This window comes from Loxodonta africana, chromosome 2 (genome assembly GCF_030014295.1).
Source record: "Loxodonta africana isolate mLoxAfr1 chromosome 2, mLoxAfr1.hap2, whole genome shotgun sequence".
In the NCBI taxonomy this organism is placed as follows: domain Eukaryota; kingdom Metazoa; phylum Chordata; class Mammalia; order Proboscidea; family Elephantidae; genus Loxodonta; species Loxodonta africana.
Window position 1 is genome coordinate 16,124,558 of NC_087343.1, and position 23,320 is coordinate 16,147,877.

The window sequence follows — 23,320 nt, forward strand, 5'->3', positions numbered from 1 at the left end:
AATAGAGTGTATTACGCCAATTGACTTAGAAGTCCCCTTAAGCCATAGTCCCCAAACCCCGACCCTTGCTCCGCTGAGCTTCGAAGCATTCAGTTTATCCTGGAAACTTCTTTGCTTTTGGTCCAGTCCAGTTGAGCTGACCTTCCCTGTACTGAGTATTGTTCTTCCCTTCACCTAAGTATTTCTTATCTACTAACTAATCAGTAAATAAACCTCTCCCACCCTCCCTCCCTCCCCCCTCTCTTAACCACAAAAGAATGTGTTCCTCTCAGTTTATGCCGTTTCTCAAGAACTTATAATAGTGGTCTTATACAGTATTTGTCCTTTTGCATCTGACTAATTTCACTCAGCATAATGCCTTCCATGTTCCTCCATGTTATGAAATGTTTCACAGATTCGTCACTGTTCTTTATCGATGCATAGTATTCCATTGTGTGAATATACCATAATTTATTTAACCATTCATCTGTTGATGGACACCTTGATTGCTTCCAGCTTTTTGCTCTTGTAAACAGTGCTGCAATAAACATGTGTGTGCATATATCTGTTCGTGTAAAGACTCTTATTTCTCTAGGGTATATTCTGAGGAGTGGGATTTCTGGGTTGTATGGTAGTTCTAATTTCTAACTTTTTAAGAAAACACCAGATAGATTTCCAAAGTGGTTGTACCATTTGACATTCCCACCACAGGTGTATAAGACTTCCAGTCTCTCTGCAGCCTCTCCAACATTTATTATTTTATGTTTTTTGGATTAATGCCAGCCTTGTTGGAGTGAGATGGAATCTCATCATAGTTTTAATTTGCATTTCTCTAATGGCTATTGATCGAGAGCATTTTCTCATGTATCTGTTAGCTGCCTGAATATCTTCTTTAGTGAAGTGCGTGTTCATATCCTTTGCCCACTTTTTGATTGGGTTGTTTGTCTTTTTGTGGTTGAGTTTTAACAGAATCATATAGATTTTAGAGATCAGGCGTTGGTCAGAGATGTCATAGCTGAAATTTTTTTCCCAATCTTTAGGTGGTCTTTTTACTCTTTTGGTGAAGTCTTTAGATGAGCATAGGTGTTTGATTTTTAGGAGCTCCCAGTTATCTGGTTTCTCTTCGTCATTTTTGGTAATGTTTTGTATTCTGTTTATGCCTTGTATTAGGGCTCCTAAGGTTGTCCCTATTTTTTCTTCCATGATCTTTATCATTTTAGTCTTTATGTTTAGGTCTTTGATCCACTTGGAGTTCCATGATCTTTATCATTTTAGTCTTTATGTTAGGTCTTTGATCCACTTGCATGGTGTGAGGTATGGGTCCTGTTTCATTTTTTTGCAAATGGATATCCAGTTATGTCAGCACCATTTGTTAAAAAGACTATCTTTTCCCCAATTAACTGACACTGGGCCTTTGTCAAATATCAGCTGCTCATATATGGATGGATTTATATCTGGGTTCTCAATTCTGTTCCACTGGTCTCTGTGTCTGTTGTTGTACCAGTACCAGGCTGTTTTGACTACTGTGGCTGAAATCAGGCAGAGTGAGGCCTCCCACTTTCTTCTTCTTTTTCAGTAATGCTTTGCTTATCCGAGGCTTCTTTCCCTTCCATATAAAGTTGGTAATTTGTTTCTCTATCACATTAAAAAATGACATTGGAATTTGGATTGGAAGTGCATTGTGTGTATAGATGGCTTTTGGTAGAACAGACATTTTTACTATGTTAAGTCTTCCTATCCATGAGCAAGGTATGTTTTTCCACTTAAGTATGTCCTTTTGAATTTCTTGTAGTAGAGCTTTGTAGTTTTCTTTGTATAGGTCTTTTACATCTTTGGTAAGATTTATTCCTAAGTATTTTATCTTCTTGGGGGCCACTGTGAATGGTATTGATTTGGTGATTTCCTCTTTGATGTTCTTTTTGTTGATGTAGAGGAATTCAAGTGATTTTTGTATGTTTATCTTGTATCCTGATACTCTGCCGAACTCCTCTATTAGTTTCAGTAGTTTTCTGGAGGATTCTGTAGGGTTTTCTGTGTATAAGATCATGTCATCTCAAATAGAGATAATTTTACTTCTTCCTTGCCAATCCAGATGCCCTTTATTTCTTTGTCTAGCCTAATTGCTCTGGCTAGGACCTCTAGCACAATGTTGAATAAGAGCGGTGATAAAGGGTATCCTTGTCTGGTTCCCGTTCTCAAGGGAAATGCTTTCAGGCTCTCTCCATTTAGAATGATGTTGGCCGTTGGCTTTGTATAGATGCCCTTTATTATGTTGAGGAATTTTCCTTCAATTCCTATTTTGCTGAGAGTTTTTAATGCCTTTCCTGCATCAGTTGATAAGATCATGTGGTTTTTGTCTTTTGTTTTATTTATATGGTGGATTACATTAGTGGTTTTTCTAATATTAAACCAACCTTGCATACCTGGTATAAATCCCACTTGGTCGTGGTGAAATATTTTTTTGATATGTTGTTGAATTCTATTGGCTAGAATTTTGTTGAGGATTTTTGCATCTATGTTCATGAGGGATATAGGTCTGTAATTTTCTTTTTTTGTGGTGTCTTTACCTGGTTTTGGTATCAGGGATATGGTGGCTTCGTAGAATGAGTTAGGTAGTATTCCATCATTTTCTATGCTTTGAAATACCTTTAGTAGTAGTGGTGTTAACTCTTCTCTGAAAGTTTGGTAGAACTCTGCAGCGAAGCCGTCTGGGTCAGGGTTTTTTTTGGTTGGGAGTTTTTTGATTACCTTTTCAATCTCTTTTTTTGTTATGCGTCTATTTAGTTGTTCTACTTCTGATTGTGTTAGTTTAGGTATGTAGTGTTTTTCCAGGAATTCATCCATTTCTTCTAGGTTTGCAAATTTGTTAGAGTACAATTTTTCGTAATAATCTGATATGATTCTTTTAATTTTAGGTGGGTCTGTTGTGATATGGCCCATCTCGTCTCTTATTCATGTTATTAGTTTCTTTTCCTGTATTTCTTTAGTCAGTCTGGCCAATGGTTTATCAATTTTGTTAATTTTTTCAAAGAACCAGCTTTTGACTTTGTTAATTCTTTCAAGTGTTTTTCTGTTCTCTATTTCATTTAGTTCAGCTCTAATTTTTATTATTTGTTTTCTTCTAGTGCCTGATGGATTCTTTTGTTGCTCGCTTTCTATTTGTTCAAGTTGTAGGAACGGTTCTCTGATTTTGGCTCTTCTTTTTGTATGTGTGCATTTATCGATATAAATTGACCTCTGAGCACTGCTTTTGCTGTGTCCCAGAGGTTTTGATAGGAAGTGTTTTCATTCTCGTTGCATTCTATGAATTTCCTTATTCCCTCCTTTATGTCTTCTGTAATCCAGTCTTTTTTGAGTAGGGTATTGTTCAGTTTCCAAGTATTTGATTTCTTTTCCCTGATTGTTCTGTTATTGATTTCCACTTTTATGGCCTTGTGGTCTGAGAAGATGCTTTGTAATATTTCAGTGTTTTGGATTCTACAGAGGTTTGTTTTATGACCTAATATGTGGTCTATTCTAGTGAATGTTCCATGTGCACTAGAAAAAAAGTATACTTTGCAGCTGTTGGGTGGAGTGTTCTGTATAGGTCTATGAGGTCAAGTTGCTTGATTGTAGCAATTAGGTCTTCCATGTTTCTATTGAGCTTCTTACTGGAAGTCGTATCCTTCTCCAAAAGTGGTGTGTTGAAGTCTCCTACTGTAATTGTTGAGGTGTCTGTCTCACTTTTCAGTTCTGTTAAAGTTTGTTTTATGTATCTTGCAGCCCTGTCATTGGCTGCATAAATATTTAATATGGTTATGTCTTCCTGGTCAATTGTTCCCTTAATCATTATGTAGTGTCCTTCTTTATCCTTTGTGGTGGATTTGACTTTGAAGTCTATTTTGTCAGAAATTAATATTGCCACTCCTGCTCTTTTTTGATTGTTGTTTGCTTGATATATTTTTTTCCATCCTTTGAGTTTTAGTTTGTTTGTGTCTCTAAGTCTAAGGTGTGTCTCTTGTAGGCAGCATATAGATGGATTGTGTTTCTTTATCCAGTCTGAGACTCTCTGTCTCTTTATTGGTGCATTTAGTCCATTTACATTCAGTGTAATTATAGATAAGTATGTGTTTAGTGCTGTCATTTTGATGCCTTTTTGTGTGTGTTGTTGACAATTTCATTTTTCCACTTACTTTTTTGTGCTGAGACATTTTTCTTTGTAAATTGTGTGTTCCTTATTTTCATAGTAGTTGACTTTATGTTTGCTGAGTCGTTATGTTTTTCTTGGTTTTCATTTTGAGTTATGGAGTTGTTATACCTCTTTGTGGTTACCTTAATATTTACCCCTATTATTCTAAGTAAAAACCTAACTTGTATTGTCCTATATCACCTTGTTTTCCTCTCCATATGGCAGTTCTATGCCTCCCGTATTTAGTCTCTCTTTTTGATTATTGTGATCTTTTACATAATGACTTCAATGATTCCCTGTTTTGAGCATTTTTTCTTTTTAAAATTAATCTTAATTCGGTTTTTTGATTTCCTTATTTGAGTTAGTATCAGGATTTTCTGTTCTGTGACCTTGAGTTGTGTCGTTATCTGATGTTATTGATTTTCTGACCAATTTCCTTTAGTATTTGTTGTAGCTTTGGTTTGGCTTTTACAAATTCTTTTAGCTTGTGTTTATCTGTAAATGTTTTAATTTCACCTTCATATTCGAGAGAGAGTTTTGCTGGATAAATGATCCTTGGCTGGCAGTTTTTCTCCTTCAGTGCTCTATATATGTCATCCCATTGCCGCCTTGACTGCATGGTTTTTGCTGAGTAGTCTGAACTTATTCTTATTGATTCTTCTCTGTAGGAGACCTTTCTTTTATCCTGGCTGCTTTTAAAATTTTCTCTTTATCTTTGGTTTTGGTAAGTTTGATGATAATATGTCTTAGTGATTTTCTTTTTGGATCAGTCTTATATGGGGTTTGGTGAGCATCTTGGATAGATATCTTTTTGTCTTTCATGATGTCCAGGAAGTTTTCAGCCAACAGATCTTCAACTATTCTCTCTGTATTTTCTGTTATCCCTCCTTGTTCTGGAACTCCAATCACACGCAAGTTATTCTTCTTGATAGAGTCCCACATGATTCTTAGGGTTTCTTCATTTTTTTTTCTTTTATCTGATGTTTCTTCAACTATATTGGTGTCAATTGCTTTATCCTCCAACTTCCCCACTCTGCATTCCAATTCCTCGATTCTGCTTCTCTGACTTCCTATTGAGTTGTCTAATTCTGTAATTTTACTGTTAATCTTTTGGATATCTGAATGCTGTCTCTCTATGGATTCTTGCAGCTTATTAATTTTTCCACTGTGTTCTTGAATAATCTTTTTGATTTCTTCAACTGCTTTATCAGTGTTTTCTTTGGCTTTTTCTGTAGATTGCCTTATTTCATTTCTGCGGTCATCCCTGATGTCTTGAAGCATTCTGTAAATTAATTTTTTATATTCTGCATCTGGCAATTCCAGGATTGTATCTTCATTTGGGAAAGATTTTGATTCTTTAGTTTGGGGAGTTGTAGAAGCAATCCTGGCCTGCTTCTTTATGTGGTTTGATATCGACTGCTGTCTCTGAGCCATCTATAAGATATTGTAGTGATTTATTTTATATTTGCTCGCTGAGTCTTATCTTGTTTTGTTTTCTTTCAGTATACGTAGATGGGCTACTAAATTGTGCTGTCGCTTGATTGTTGTAGCCTTTGAATCACTTATGCCCTCTTACCAGCTGGTTTGGGCCGTTACTAGAAATATAAGCCTAAGGGTCCATTCACTATTCTTGAGTAGAATCTGATTTTGGGTCACCAAGTGTGTGGGGTAGACTGTCACGTATTCGCTTAGAGGAGTAGTGGTGATAGTTGTGTGCACCAGATTCTAGTAACAGCAGGGCATCACATTCCAGGGGCGGGCAGGATGCTGACAGGCTTCCCCCAAGTGCCAGTGAGGTAGGTGTGTCTGTATTCCTAAAGCATTTTGGTGGGGAGCTCTGCAGCTGTACCTTAGGCACCCAATTCATGTACCTCTACAGATTGGTAGATGTCACTATCCTCAGACTCCTATGGCAGGAGGTTGGGTGGTTTGGGTGGAGCTTCAGCCCTCAGTTCCCCGTTGTGGGTTAGTGAGGGCTCTGTTTAATAGGTGGAGAAATCAGACCTGGGAAACTTGTCTTTCTAGTAATCCTCTAAAACAATTATAGTCAGATCCCTGTCAGAATTGCCTTTGCTTTATAATAGCCACCCTGTTCCCTGTAGAGAAGAAAGCCCAAGACTGTGGATCTCATATGCTTGGCTGGAGCTTGTTCTGTATTTTTAGTTCAATTTCGGGAAGTCAGGGAAGGATTCTTGGTCCCTGGGTTTTTTGTAGCTGCTTCTCTCAGGCCAGGAGAATGGGTTAGGAAAAGACAAAACAAACAAACAAACAAACAAAAGCACAGCGCACTTCACTCTCTGGCTCAGGAAATTCCAATGTTAATGAAGCCGCCAGGGAAGGGCAGGGGAAGGGAGGGATCAGATAGATAGGAGAGAGTAGCACCCAGGAATATAGACAAATTTACTTATCTTGCTTGATGAGGACTGTTTTATCTGAGATTCCCAAGGGGTGGGTAGCCTGTGTGCATTGGCTGGGTCGAGATTGCCCCTGGGGGTCAGGCCCACATCCTGTGCATGTGCTATCTCAGAAGCCGTGGTCAGTTCCTCTGCTCCCGGTCCAAAGCCCAGCGCCACGGTTCCCTGGCTGGGATGCTGCACTCCCGGCTCCAAAACCAGTCACTGCCTCCTGGTGTCTTCTCCTCCTGTCAGCCACGTCACTGCGCTGCCTTCGTGCACTGACTGGGCTTCCCCCAAGGTCACTTCAGGGGGCTAGGGCTGCGTCCTGTGTTTGCGCCGTCTCCGGATGCTGTGCTCAGCTCCCCTGTGCCCAGTCCAAAACCCATCGCCAAGGTTTTCTGACTGGGATGCTGGCTCCAGGCTCTGAAAACAGTAGCTGCTTCCCAGTGGTTGCTCGTTCATTCTCTCGTTAGCCCCGTTAGTGTGCAGCCTGCTTGCGCTGGCTGAGTCTCTATGGAGGTTACCCCATGGCGCTAGGGGTTAGGGCTGTGTCCTGTGCCTGCCCTGCCTCAGCAAGCCGCTATCAGCCCTGCTACTTGGCACTAGGGAACCGCGAGGGCTCAAGGCTGTGGGGTGGGTCGTGGGTTCCAGAAGCAGTCGCTGGTTCAGGGAGCAGCTTTTTGCTCACCTGTCACTCAGGTCATCTCTTTAGATCTGTGTTTGATGGTCAGGGTTCGTAGATTGTCATGTATGTGATCGATTCACTTGTTTTTCCAAGTCTTTGTTGCAAGAGGGATCCAAGGTAGCGTCTACCTAGTCATCCATCTTGGCCCCGCCTCCCTCCTGTTTACATTTTATGTGCACTTCTGAATAGAACTACTGAGTGCATTCCTGTCTCTTTAAGCTTTTATTTAAAATGCCCTTTTGTGGTCAAATAAAATCCATTTTAATTTTCTTATAAATTCAAAGCTGGGGAAGATCTCTGACATCCATACAGCTCTGCAGTTGAGTTTTGTCCACATAAAAATGCATTGTTTTGCTTTTTTTTAAAAAAAAAAAATAGTACATTCTTGTAAGTTTTCTCAAATGCTTTAGGAGAAGAAGTGGGAAAGAAATCAACAATTTTCAGAATAAACCTTAAAAGATTCAGCAAAAGTGCTACATGGCTAAAGAAAGAATATATCAGTAAGATGCTGTTTTGAAATAAACATGAAGTCTTTTCAGTCAGAACAAATCAGTCTCGTAGGAAATACAGCAAGACCGTTCCTTAGAAGCGAGGATGGGAAGACTCCATCTTGCTTACCTTGGACAAGGTATCAGGAGGGACCAATCACTGGAGAAAGACATCATGCATGGTCATGTAGAGGATCAACAAAAAAAAAGGGAGACCCACAATGAGCTGAATTGACATAGTAGCTGCAACAATGAGCTCAAATATAGCCATAATTGTGAGGGTGGTACAGAACTAGGCAATGTTTCCTTCTGCTATACATATGGTCACTATGAGTTAGAGCTGACTTGACGGTGCCTAACAACAACAGGCATGCTGCAGCAATAAAGAACCCCACGATTCCAGCGGCTTAAACACAACAAAGGTTACTTTCTTCCTAATGCTGCACATGGTCATTTCAGGTGAGCTGGGACTCTGCTTATCTCATTCCTTCAGGGTCCAGGCCAGTGAAGCAGCTGCCATCTTGAACGTTCTGGTCATTCTTCTGTGCATTGGAAATGAGGGTACTCTGCAGAGCCTAGAATCAACAATTAAGTCTTCAGCCCGAAGGGGTACACAGCACTCCCAGTCTCATCTCATTGGTCAGAAATGGATTGTGGCTTTGTCAATCACAGAAGGCAGAAAACGTAACCATCCTTTCTTCCAGCTCGAAAACTGGGAGAAAAAGAAATGCTTTGTAAGTATCCCCAAAGGCCGGCACAGCCTACCCTTCTGAGCAGCAAATATTCGTTTTGCTCTCATCACACAGCAAAAATCATTTGCACCTTCCCTTAGTAAGACAAGATAGAAGATATACATCCTGTCACGTGATGAAGCACAGAGACATGGTTCTCTGAGTCAGGTACAATAATTGTCTATATCAGGGGTTGCACTGCTGTTTAAGCTACTATCTCTCATTATCTTGAAATCCACCTTTTAGGACACCAAGGCTCTACAGGCCATGATCTCTCTTTTAATCACCTGATTTCCTCTTAGGCTTTGCCACTAGGGAATCCTAGAAGGAAGGTGAAAGAATAAAGGAAAAGTTTCTGTCAGCATGATGCCAGTAATTTCTTCTGTACAACAGTGGCAGTCCATTCCAGTAGCAGCAGTTGATTATAGTTTGTAATTTTTCAGTACTCATTGAAAACAACCTCATTATGCCCCCTTAAAGACTGCAAAAGTTGAGCATATCGGGGCCTATGCCATATAGGTTGGCTTTCCATCTCCAAAAATTCCACCTCTAAGCTCACTGGTACCAGCTGAGGAATGTTCTCTCCTCAAATAGTTGAATCTCAGCTCTGAGCCCAGCTTTGCAATGATTCCAACTTACCCTTTCCTTTTCCAAACTTCAGGAGTGGTAGCTGGTCCCTTTAGATATTCCTTCTTTGATACTTTGTTGTTGTTAGTTGCCATGGAGTCAGTTCTGATTTATGCCGACCTTCTGTTTAACAGAACAGAACATTGCCAGTCCTGTGCTGTCTTCACAATAGTAGGTAGGCCTGAGCCTATTGTTGTGGCTATTGGGTCAATCCATCTCATTGATGGTTTTCCTTATTTTTGCTGACCTTTTGCTTTACCAAGCATGATGCACTTATCTGGCAATTGGTCTTTCCTGAAGACATGTTCAAAATAAGCAAGCTGAAATCTCTCCGTCCTTGCTCCTGAGGAACATTCTGGTACCTCAGATTCCCTTTCTCCTTTTCATTTCTCTAATACCTGGTTAATAATGGTTTACATTAAATTCTCTGTTAAAATAACTAGTGTGTTTTTTTGTGTCCTGACTAAACCCTGGCTGATTTAATCTATACTTCAAGTTTAGAAGCAGCTTCTCTTGACCCAGAGATCTGCACTCTAAAAAGGGCAAATTATTTGCCCCCAACGTACCCTATAAGAAAGAGTGGGTCAAGAACAGGGTATTTGGAATAAATACTCTTCTTTAGAAAGCTGAAATACTTTTTACTTAGAAAGTAAGATACTTAGCAATAGAGTTTCTAGGGATTGCAGAAATTTTAAGGGAAGGGGAATGTTCACTATCATTCCTGATTTTGCTCCTTGGAAGGGAATCCCTTGTCAATTGTTTTCTGTAGCCCTTTGTCTCTCATCTCAGGATATTCTTCCTTTTCCATTATCCTTTTAGGCCACCTCTGAACTGGGCATTGGAGAACGTGCTCTCTGTAATAGTCTGCATCCTCTGAGAAGCAGATGCTAAGACAGGATTAAACATGCAAGAAATTTATTAGGAGAAATACTTGTGAGACAAAATAGGCAAATATCTAGGGAGGCTAGGGAACTTTCAGAATATGATGACCCCAAGAGAAGGAGAGAAGGAAGGGAGGAAAGAAAGATGGAAGAAAGGGAGGGGTGAAGCACCTTAAACTGCAGGGTAGTTCTAAGGATATTTTGGCAAGACCATGCATCAGCGATCCCTTGGGCCAAAGTAGCACAACCTCGGAGTCAGTCCTACATATTGGATATGGACCTACCTCAGTGTGCCTGCCACCCTCAGTCATTGGCTGGAAGCAGCTGTGGAGAGTGTGGCCTCGGCATAAATGTGGTGATGGTTTCAGAGTGCAGCAACTAGGGCCCATGGTCAGTGTGATCTCTGAAGCTGATTATCTCAAGAGTATATTCTCATGTCTACCATACCTTCTTTTAGGATTGACTAGCTTTCTCAGATTGTTTTCTTCTCATGTAAAGGTAGAAGCTCAAAATTATTTTTAGAACATTAAAACTTTTTGAATGAGGCTTTTGTTTGCTTTGACAGTCCAACACTCTCTAAAACTTAGAGTCTTATCTTTCATTCTGGTCTGCAGTGTGTCCTAATAGCTACCCCATAGTTCTTCCCAGGACATACAACAATCCTTGTCTGAACATTATTGCTGGTACCTGGAGTCTAAAAGATTTTCAGGAGCAAGTCATACTCTGTTCCCTTTCCCAAAGTCATTTTGTCCAACTGAAAAGTGTAATGGAGATCCATCTAAGCTGTTCAAAGTTGAACAATGAATGTGAGAGTCATACTCTAAATTTGATTCTTGCTTCTTGGCAGAGGTTTAATCCATTTTTGTGGCTCAAAGAATATCTCTACTTGTCTTTGACTATTTGGGATTGAAAAGCAGTTATTTCTTCCAGACTTATCAGTACCTGAATTTCTATACTCTCTGTTTCCTATATTCCTGCTTAAAATCAGTCAATTTTCTTCTCTCTTTTTTTTTTTATCACCTCCTCAAATGGAGCCAACAAGGCAAACACACACTAATAACATCCTGTTTTCCAAACTCTTTCACTAAAGCTCTACGTTTATTAGGAACATTGTGTACTTTCCAAGTTTATTCAGGCAGCAGTTTTACCAAACAGGTTGCTACTGCGTAACAAGGATTACTTCTTCTTTTTCCTAAAAAGTCAGACATTGGTAATTAAATACTTGTCCCAGAAGCACACACATCATTGGTCACAACTGTTTACATGGACCCAAGAAACCACCAGGGAGGCAGAAAGTACATTCCCAGCATGAGCTTGGAGAAGGAAGAATGAGAATAATTTAGCAGACTGTATAGGACTTCCATGCAGGTTTTATAAATATATAGACGTATTTTTACCAGGTGCCCTAATTCCCTTTATTCTCTGTTCAAATCTAAGAAGAAAAATTTTGCTCATTATATGCACTCAAGATTCCTTTGCTATTAATATAAATGAAACTGGTTACCTGAGAATAATTAAACGAGGTTTTCAAGATGCAATATGATCAATACTAGCGATCTGTGGAAGGTTGTCAAAGGCAGCATGTGATGTGATTGTCACGGCGCCTGTGTCTGAGGGGAGATGCCACAGGAAAACTATACAAGGAGAAAGGAACATTCCCTTCAATGCCTCACTGTTCTGTTTGGAGTAATCTAAGCTTCTTAACAATTAAGCACTCAGGTGCTAAAAGTTGGTGGTTCAAACTCACCCAGCCTTCTGCAGGGAAAAAGACCTGACAACCTGCTCCTGTAAAGATTACAGCCAAAAAAATCTTATGGAGCAGTTCTACTATGTAACATGTGAGTCAAAATCAACTGGATGACACAAAACAACACGATTTTAACATGAGAGAAAGAATAATCTTATCGGAGCACTTTAAATATAAGTCATCCAAATCATCCATTCATTGACTCATTCTCTGTATGTCTGTATGTGTTCATGGAGCTGTTTGCTCCTTGTGGCCATTAAAAAAAAAAAAGCTACAGTTTAGTCAACTCCGATACATGGCAACCCTATGTGTGTCAGAATAGAATGGTTTGGGAGCCATGATGGCAGAATAGACAGACGCTTCCGGCGAGTATTCTTTACAACAGAGACCTGAAAAAACAAGTGAAACGAGCATATTTGTGACAAGCTGGGAGCCCTGAGCATCAAAGGCAAGCTTAGACAACAAACCGAGGGGCAGGGGGAGGAAGAGACCGTTCAGAAGTGGAGAGGAGTTACCGGACCTGAATCATGGGGAGCTCTCAGGCACCGTGTCCTGGAGTGGCGGCAGCGGCAGCGGTCTGGTCCTAGTGTTCGGCCGCGGTTTCCTCATGGAGAAGCAGCCAGACTCACAGCCCACTCACACCTCCGGAACCTGAGGAGAACAGCCCTTCCGGCAAAAGCTAAATACTTGCGTATACTTTACGGCGCCCTCCCCACCCCCAAGCCAGCTTCAGCGGCTGAATCCCTGGGCCTGAGATAGACCTTGGTGAGCACCTAGAGCCATCCTCCTGGTCTTGGGGAAGGAAAAATTTGCAACTGGGGAACAGATAATTTGCTAACTCCATTAACTGGGGGAGCTCAGGACAGAAGCGGCTCCTGTCCAGGCATAAACCATCTGTGGACCTTGAGCACCTTTCCCTTCTGCACGGACCTATGTGGGCCTATTTTGGGAGAATAGGCCCTTGTTGGCAGGCTCCAACCACTTCAGCTGTGAGGTAGAGAGGTGGATGTTTGACGTTTGACATTGCTTTGCATATTAAACAAGGTCCTCACCTACCCACATCAGGGACCTAAGGACTGGTAGCTCCACTCAGGTCACCCAGCCACCTGCAACAGGGGTCCAAAGGAAACTGGTACCTCCCAGTCCTTACAACCAAAAACTTTGGGTGCCCATGGCCCCTCTGCAGAACCCACCCACCAGCACACTCTAGGGAACAGAGACGTGTTTTCCTCAGGGACACTTGGAGGTCAGTTCTCAGCACCCTGCCTTGTTCAGAGCATGACCCCCTGCTGCAATCAGATACCGGTATATACACCAATCACCCCTGCCCATCTAAGACTGTAGGACAGGGCTGGTACCACACACTTGATGATCAGCTACCTGGAAACCTGAGCTGAATTCATACAAGAAAACTGAATGGACTCCTAGACTGATATATCTGATAACAGCTCTAGCCAGCTGGGGACAGGACATCAGAGCTCCAAAACTAGCTCACTCAAGCAACCCATAGGGGTATACCAAAACAAAACAAAGAAAGCAGCTATGACACAGTAAGCAAGCATAATCTAATACAATAACTTATGGATGGCTCGGAGACAACAGTCAATATCAAGTCACATAAAGAAACAGACTATGGTCACTTCAACAGGCTTTCAAAACAAAGAATCCAGGGATCTTCTAGGAAAGTGTGTGCCTGGAATTACCAGATGCAGAATACAAAAGTTTAATATACAGAACCCTTTAAGACATCAGGAAGGAAATGAGGCAATACACAGAACAAGCCAAGGAACACACAGATAAAGCAACTGAAGAAATTTGAAAGATTATTCAGGAACATAATGAAAAGCTTAATAAGCTGGAAAAACCCATAGACAGACAGCAATCAGAAATTCAGAAGATTAACAATAAAATTACAGAATTAGACAACTCAATTGAAAGTCAGAGGAGCAGAATTGAGCAAGTAGAAGCTAGAATTTCTGAACTTGAAGATAAATCACTTGGGGCTAATATATTTGAAGAAAAATCAGATAAAAGAATTTTAAAAAATGAAGAAACCTTAAGAATCATGTGGGACTCTATCAAGAGAAATAACCTACGAGTGATTGGAGTACCAGAACAGGGAGAGATAACAGAAAATACAGAGAGAATTGTTGAAGATTTGTTGGCAGAAAACTTCCCTGATATTGTGAAAGATGAGAAGATACATATCCAAGATGCTCTTCGAACTCCACATAAGGTAGATCTGAAAAGAAAGTCACCAAGACATATTATAATCAAATTTGCCAAAACGAAAGATAAAGAGATAATTATAAGAGCAGCAAGGGATAAATGAAAAGTCACCTACAACGGACAGCCAATAAGAATAAGCTCGGACTACCCGGCAGAAACCATGCAGGCAAGAAGGCAATGGGCTGACATATTTAAAAAACTGAAGGAAAAAAATTGCCTGACAAGAGCCATATATCCAGCAAAACTGTCTCTCAAATATAAAGGTGAAATTAAGACATTTCCAGATAAACACAAGTTGAGGGAATTCATAAAAACCAAACCAAAACTACAAGAAATACTAAAGGGAGTTCTTTAGTTAGAAAATCAATAATATCAGGTATCATCCCAGGATTGGAACACTGGGTAGAGCAACCAGAAGTCAACCTAGACAGGGAAATCCAAAAAAAAAAAAGAAGGCAAGATTATAAAAAAAAAAAAGCCCAAAACAGGGAAATGGCGATATTATTATATAAAAGAAGACAACATGAAAATAATAAAGAGGGACTAAGAAATGTAATCATATACCTTCCATATGGAGAGGAAGATACGGCGATACAAAGAAATAAAAGTTAGGTTTAAATTTAGAAAAATAGGGATAAATAATAAGGTAACCACAAAGGAGACAAGGTATCCTACTCATCAAAATAAAATACAAGGCAAAAATACTCAGCAGAAACAAAATCAACACCACCAACTATGAGGAAAGGACAATATATAAAGAAAATCTACTCAGATATAAAATGAAGTGGGAAACAGAAACTGTCAACACACAAAAAAAGACATCAAAATGATAGCACTAAATTCATGCTTATCCATAATTACCCTGAATGTAAATGGACGAAATGCACCAATAAAGAGACAGAGAGTGGCACAATGGATTCAAAAACAAGATCCGTCTATATGCTGCCTACAAGAGACACACCTTAGACTTAGAGACACAAACAAACAAAGACTCAAAGGATGGAAAAAAAATATCAAGCAAACAACAATCAAAAAAGAGCAGGAGTGGCAATATTAATTTCTGACAAAATAGACTTTAAATCCATCAGAAAGGATAAGGAAGGATACTATATAATGATTAAAGGGACAATACACCAAGAAGATATAACCATATTAAGTATTTATGCATCCAATAGGGCTGCAAGATACATAAAACAAACTATCAGCATTGAAAAGTGAGATAGACAGCTCCACAATAGTAGTAGGAGGCTTCAACACGCCACTTTTGGTGAAGGACAGGACATCCAGAAAGAAGCTCAATAAAGACACGGAAGATCTGAATGCCACAATCAACCAACATGACCTCGTAGACATACACAGAACACTCCACCCAACAGCAACCAAGTATACTTTCTTTTCTAGTGCACATGGTACATTCTCTAGAATAGACCACATATTAGGTCATAAAGCAAGCCTTAGCAGAAACCAAAACATTGAAATATTACAAAGCATCTTCTCCGACCATAAGGCCATAAAAGTGGAAATCAATAACAGGAAAAGAAATCAAACACTTAGAAACTGAACAATACCCTGCTCAAAAAAGACTGGATTATAGAAGACGTTAAGGATGGAATAAAGAAATTCAGAGAGCCCAATGAGAATGAAAACACTTCGTATCAGAACCTTTGAGACACAGCAAAAGCGGTGCTCAGAGGCTAATTTATATCAGTAAATGCATACATCCAAAAAGAAGAAAGGGCCAAAATCAAAGAATTATCCCTACAACTTGAACAAATAGAGAGAGAGCAACAAAAGAAACCCACAGGCACCAGAAGAAAAAAATATAATAAAAATTAGAGCTGAACTAAATGAAACAGAAAAACAATGGAAAGAATTAACAATACCAAAAGCTGTTTTTTTGAAAAAATCAACAAAATTGATAAACCACTGGCCAAACTGACAAAAGAAAAACAGGAGAGGAAGCAAATAACCGGAATAAGAAATGAGATGGGCGATATTACAACAGACCCAGCTGAAATTAAAAGAATCATGTCAGATTACTATGAAAAACTATACTCAAACAAATTTGAAAACCTAGAAGAAATGGATGAATTCCTAGAAACACACTACCTACGTAAACTAACACAAACAGAGGTAGAACAGCTAAATAGACCCATAAAAAAGAAGAGATTGAAAAGGTAATCAAAAAACTCCCAACAAAAAAAAAGCCCTGGTCCAGATGGCTTCACTGCAGAGTTCTACCAAACTTTCAGAGAAGAATTAACCCCACTACTATTAAAGGTATTTCAGATCATAGAAAAGGAAAGAATACTCCCAAACTCATTCTATGAAGCCACCATATCCCTGATACCAAAACCAGGTAAACACAAAAAAAGAAAATTACAGACTTATCCCTCATGAATGTAGGTGCAAAAATCCTCAACAAAATTCTAGCCAATAGAATTCAACAACATATCAAAAAAGTAATTCACTATGACCAAGTGGGGTTCATACCAGGTATGCAGGGATGGTTCAACATTAGAAAAACAATTAATATAATCCATCATATAAATAAAACAAAAGACAGGAATCACATGATTTTATCAATCAATTCTGAAAAGGCATTTGACAAAGTTCAACACCTATTCATGATAAAAACTCTCAGCAAAATAGGAATAGAAGGGAAATTCATCAGCATAATAAAGGGCATTTATACAAAGCCAATAACCAAATTCATTCTAAATGGAGAGAGCCTTAAAGGATTCCTCTTGAGATCGGGAACCAGACAAGGATGCCCTTTATCACCACTCTTATTCAACATTGTGCTGGAGGTCCTAGCCAGAGCAATTAGTCTAGACAAAGAAATAGAGGGCATCCAGATTGGCAAGGAAGAAGTAAAAGTATCTCTACTTGCAGATAATGTGATCTTATACACAGAAAACCCTAAGGAATCCTCCAGAAAACTACTGAAACTAATAGAAGAGTTCAGCAGAGTATCGGGATATAAGAAAAACATAAAAATTCAGTTGGATTCCTCTACACCAACAAAAAGAACATTGAAGAGGAAATCACCAAATCAATACCATTTACTGTAGCCCCCAAGAAGATAAAGTACTTAGGAATAAATCTTACCAGAGATGTAAAAGACTTATACGAAGAAAACTACAGTACACTTCTGCTAGAAACCGAAATAGACTTACATAAGTGGAAAAACATACTTTGTTCCTGAGTAGGAAGACTTAAAATTGTGAAAACATTTATTCTACCAAAAGTGATCTATACATTTAATGCAGTTCCAATCCAAATCCCAACAACATTCTTTAATGAGATGGAGAAACAAATCACCAACTTCATATGGAAGGGAAAGAGGCCTTGGAAAATAAGGCATTACTGAAAAAGAACAAAGTGGGAGGGCTTACTTGACTTGACTTTAGAACCTATTATACCACCACAGTAGTCAAAACAGCCTGGTACTGGTACAACAACAGATAAATGGACCAATGGAACAGAATTGAGAATCCAGACATAAATCTATCCACATATGAGCAGTTGATATTTGACGAAGGTCACAAAACAGTTAAATGGGGAAAAGAAAAATGGTGCTGGCATAACTGGATATCCATCTGCAAAAAAATGAAACAAGACCCATACCTCACTCCATTTACAAAAACGAGCTCAAAACGGATCAAAGACCTAAATATAAAATCTAAAATGATAAAGATCACGGAAGAAAAAATAGGGACAACGTTAGGAGCCCTAATACATGGCATAAACAGTATACAAAACATACAGAATGTAGAAGAAAAACTAGATAACTGGGAGCTCCTAAAAATAAAACACCTATGCTCATCCAAAGACTTCACCAAAAGAGTAAAAAGACTACCTATAGACTGGGAAAAAGTTTTTAGCTACGACATTTCTGATCAGCACCTGATCTGTAAAATCTACATGATACTGCAAAAACTCAACTGCAAAAAAGATAAATAACCCAATTAAAAAATGGGCAGAGGTATGAATAGACACTTCACTAAAGAAGACGTTCAGGTAGCTAACAGATATATGAGGAAATGTTCATGATCATTAGCCATTAGAGAAATGCAGATCAGAACTTCAATGAGATTTCATCTCACTCCAACAAGGCTGGCATTTATCAAAAAAACACAAAATAATAAATGTTGGAGAGGCTGCGGAGAGACTAGAACACTTATATACTGCTGGTGGGAATGTCAAATGGTACAACCACTTTGGAAATCGATTTGGCACTTCCTTAAAAAGCTAGAAATAGAACTACTGTATGATCCAGCAATCCCACTCCTCAGAATGTATCCTAGAGAATAAGAGCCTTTACATGAACAGATATATGCACACCCATGTTTATTGCAGCCCTGTTTACAAGAGCAAAAACATGGAAGCAACCAAGGTGCCCATCAACGGACAAATGGATAAATAAATTATGGTATATTCACACAATGGAATACTACGCATCAATAAAGAACAGCGAGGAATCTGTGAAACATTTCATAACGTGGAGGAACCTGGAAGGCATTCTGCTGAGTGAAATTAGTCAGTTGCAAAAAGACAAATATTGTATAAGACCACTGTTATAAGAACTTGAGAAATAGTTTAAACTGAGAAGAAAACATTCTTTTGTGGTTACGAGAGGGGGGAGGGTGGGAGGGTAGGGGAGGGTCATTCACTAATTAGTAGATAAGACTACTTTAGGTGAAGGGAAAGACAACACACAATACAGGGGAGGTCAGCACAATTGGACTAAACCAAAAGCAAAGAACTTTCCTGAATAAACTGAATGCTTTGAAGGCCAGCATAACAGGGGTATGGGTCTGGGGACCACGGTTTCAGGGGACATCTAAGTCAATTAGCATAATAAAATCTATTAGGAAAACACTCTGCATCCCACTTTGAAGAGTGGCATGTGGGGTCTTAAACGCTAGCAATCAGCCATCTAAGATGTATCACTTGGTCTCAACCCACCTGGATCAAAGGAGAATGAAGAACACCAAGGACATGAGGCGATTACAAGCCCAAGAGACAGAAGGGGCACATGAACCAGAGACTACATCATCCTGAAACCAGAAGAACTAGATGGTGCCCGGCTACAACCGATGACAGGGAACACAACAGAGAAACCCTGAGGGAGCAGGAGAGCAGTGGGATGCAGACCCCAAATTCTCAAACGACAGGACTTAATGGTCTGAGTGAGACTAGAAGGACCCCAGTGGTCATGGCCCCCAGACCTTCTGTTGGCCCATTATAGGAAGCACTCCGGAAGCCAATTCTTCAGACATGGATTAGACTGGACAATGGGTTGGAGAGGGATGCTGGTGAGGAGTGAGCTTCTTGGATCAGGTGGACACTTCAAACTATGTTGGCATCTCCTGCCTGGAGGGGAGATGAGAGTGTGGAGGGGGTTAGAAGCTGGCGAAATGGACATGAAAAGAGAGAGTGGAGGGAGAGAGCGGGCTGTCTTATTAGGGGGAAGAGTAATTGGTTGTATAGCAAGGCATATATGGGTTTTTGTGTGAGAGACTGGCTTGATTTGTAAACTTTCACTTAAAGCACAATAAAAATTATATTAAAAAAATAGAATGGTTTTCCATGGTTTTGGCTTTTCAGAAGTACATCACCAGGCCTTTCTCCTGAGGCTTCTCTGAGTGAACTCAAACCTCCAACCTTTCAGTTAGCAGCTTAGCATGTTAACCATCTGCACCGCCCAAGGGCACCCCCTATCTCCATATCCCCCCTTAACCCTCAGAGAAGGAAACTTCTGTCAGTAATTCCATCTCCTTGTGGATATGTTGAAAGGGCAGTATCTTTTCCTCTATCCCTTTACTTGCATCTATAGGTAAGAGGTAGATGGACTCCCCTGGTTGATGAGACTGAGGAGAGCCTGACATTTCTTAGAACATAATATAGGTCAGCAATCATCACAGTTTAATTGACACCATCCTGGTGGCAACCCGTATGCTGACATAATTATTAATAGCACCTCTTTTCACTTTTAAAAAATGCCTTAATGTTAATGATAAATTATGTGATCACTCTAGTTAAATGCCCTTGATGATACATGGCATGCTCCTTGCCTTATGCTTCTTCTTGGATCTGCATATATTCTTGGACTTTAGACTCTAATACAGTAAAGCCTTTGGAATTAACCCTCTTTATGCTGAGAAAGTCTGCCATTCCACAGTTTCCCATCTAATGATGGCTCAGTAAGACAAAGTCATTATTGTGAACTGATTCAATCCAATTTGTCCTTTCAGTGATTTTCAAGCTCTTTTTGTAAGTATCAATTTTCTCCAACAATTAGAGTTAGCCGAAGGCTTTAAGCCTACTCTTCTACTGTCTACTAGGTGATTTGCTACAATAAAATATATATATATATGTTTTATACAAATGAACAAATTTATTTTTATCAAGAAGGCACAAAAGCAGCATTACAACTCATTCTTGAAAAATTCTAAGAGGCTACACTGTTCATTTTAGACATCCAACAAGCCCCTTGAATGAAGGAATCACTCCAACACAGATTCAAGAACATTTTGATGACCAAGTAATCCAAGCTTCTAGTGGGTCAGGAGGCAGAGTCTTCATGAAGCCAGGGGCTGTAGACCTAGAGTGCTGCTCAAAAGTCCTTGCAGTATTCTTCCAGTTTGATCATAAGGGAAAGAAGTGCCCATACCATCCCTTTAGCCACCTGTATCACTTAAACTCCACTTCTCTGGTTAGGAAGAATTTTTTTTTTTTAGATTTCGAATAGTAATCCTGAATTTTCAACCTCTAATGCTAACTATTTCTGAATTGTAGATTCCAGATTAGAGTGTTTCAAATAACAGCAATAAATAAGGTGCATACTAAACTCACTTAGACTTGACTTACACTGTTTATAATAACATATTGTTGAAATAATTTATCACAGAAACTAAACAACCACATGGATCATTAAGATGAGGTTACCCCTTATACCAATACAAAATCACTAATAGTCTAGAACTTAAGGCATTGACAGTAGAAAGAGATATAAAACCTTATTATATTAATTGAATAAGTGAGAGACAAATACATTAGATGAAATACGATTGGTATAGTTGTTAGTTGCCATCATGTCAATGCTGATAGTGACATGACCTCAAGTTTAACAGAAGGAAACCTTGCCCAGTCCTGCTATAGCCATACAATTTTGATATGTTTTAGCCATTTGTCATGACCAGCATTTCAATCCATGTCACAGAAGGTTGCCATTGTTTTTGCTGACCCTCTATTTTACCAAATATGATGTACTTTTCTAGAGATTGTTCTCTTCTAATGGCAAGTCCAAAGTAAACAAGTCTCACCAACCTCACTTCTCAAGAGCATTCTAGCAGTACATCTTCAAAGATGGATTTGTTCATTCTTCTGGCAGTCTATGGTATATTCAATATTCTTTGCCAGCAGTGTAATTCAGATACATCAATTCTTACTCTGTTTTCTTTATTTTCCATCTTTCACGTGCACATGAGGAACTACTAAGGCCCACCTTAGTCCTCGAAGTGTCATGTTTGATTTTCAACACTTTAAAGAGGTCTTTTGCAGCAGATTTGCCAAGTGCAATGAGTCCTTTGATTTCCCGACTGCTTCTTCCATGGGCATTGACTGTGGATCCAAGTGAAATAAAATCCTTGGCAACTTCAATTGTTTATCCATTTATCATGATATTGTTTATTGGTCCAGTTGTGAGGATTTTTGCTTTCTTTATGTTGAGGTGGGCCGTGATCTTTCATCTTCATCAGTGTTTCAAGTCTTCTTCACATTCAGCAAGCAAGGTTGTGTCAGCTGCAAAATGAATGTTGTTAATGAGTCTTCCTCCAATCCTGGTGCTCTGTTCTTCGTCTTATAGCTCAGTTTCTCAGATTATTTCTCAGCCTACAAATTGAATAAGTATGATGAGAGGATACAATCTTGATGCACACCTTTCCTGATTTTAAATCAGGCAGTATCCCCTTGTTCTGTTTGAATGAATGCCTCTCCATCAATGTACAGTTTCCCAACGAGCACAATTAAGTGTTCTGTAATTTCCATTCTTCACAATGTTGTGTGTAATTTGTTAAGATCCACATAGTTGAATGGCTTAGCATAGTCAATAAAACACAGGTAAATATCTTTCTAGTATTCTCTGCTTTCGACCAAGACCCATTTGATATCTGCAATGATATCCCTTGTTCCATGTCCTTCTCTAAATCCGGCTTGAATTTCTGACAGCTCCTTGTTGATACACTGCTACATTTTTTTAAAAATTATCTTCAACAAAATTTTACTTTTGTGTGATATTAATGATATTGTTCAATAATTTTCACGTTCTGTTGGATCACCTTTCTTTAGAATGGGGACAAATACAAGTCTCTTCCAGTCAGTTTGACAGGTAGCTGTCTTCCAAATTTCTTGGCATAGACGAGTGAGCAACTTAGGGCTGCATTCGTTTGTTGAAACATCTCAATTGGTATTCCATCAATTCCTGGAGGATTGTTTTTCACCAATGCCTTCAGTGCAGCTTGGACTTCTTCCTTCAGTACCATCAATTCTTGATCATATGCTACTTCCTGAAATGGTTGACTGTTGACCAGTCCTTTTTGGTACAGTGACTCTGTGTTTTCCTTCCATCTTTTTTTGTGCTTCCTGCGTTGTTCAGTATTTTGCCCAGAGAATCCTTCAAAATTGCAACTTGAGGCTTGAATTTTTTCTACAGTTCTTTCATTTTGAGATATGTGAAGTGTGTTCTTCCCTTTGGGTTTTCTAGCTCCAGGCCTTTGCACATTTCATTATAATATTTTACTTTTTCTTCTTGGACCATCCTTTGAAATATTCTGTTCAGCTATTTAACTTCTGTTTTTTTTTTTTTGTTTTTCTTTTTGGCTACTCTATGCTCAAGAGCAATTTTCAGAGCCTCTTCTGATATAAAAGATAGTTTAGATGATATAAATGTCTAATATCCTTAGAGTACTTTCGAGTTATTATAGCCCCTTGCTTCTAACATCTGTTTTTGTTGATGAAAATTTTGATGTCATTCTAATTAGAAATGATCTTCCTCCTTCCCCACATCCCCTATTGTAGGTTGTAAGGTTCTCTTTTTTTCCCTGATGTTCTGAAGTTTTGATCCAATACTTTCAGATGGGATTTTTTTTTTTTTAATTTCATGATATTTGAAATGAACTTTCTTGGTAAACTCTCATTTATTTTTTAACTCTAAATAATTTTCATGTTAATAACTCTTTGAATAAACATTGCTTCTATGCCATTTCTTCCTTTCCTTAAGAATTCCAATTATAAGAATATTGACACTTTTCAAGTTCTCTGTTGCTTAACTGAGGTTTTCAGAAGGCTCAGCTTTTCAGTCCACACCTCAGGGAAGCTCAATT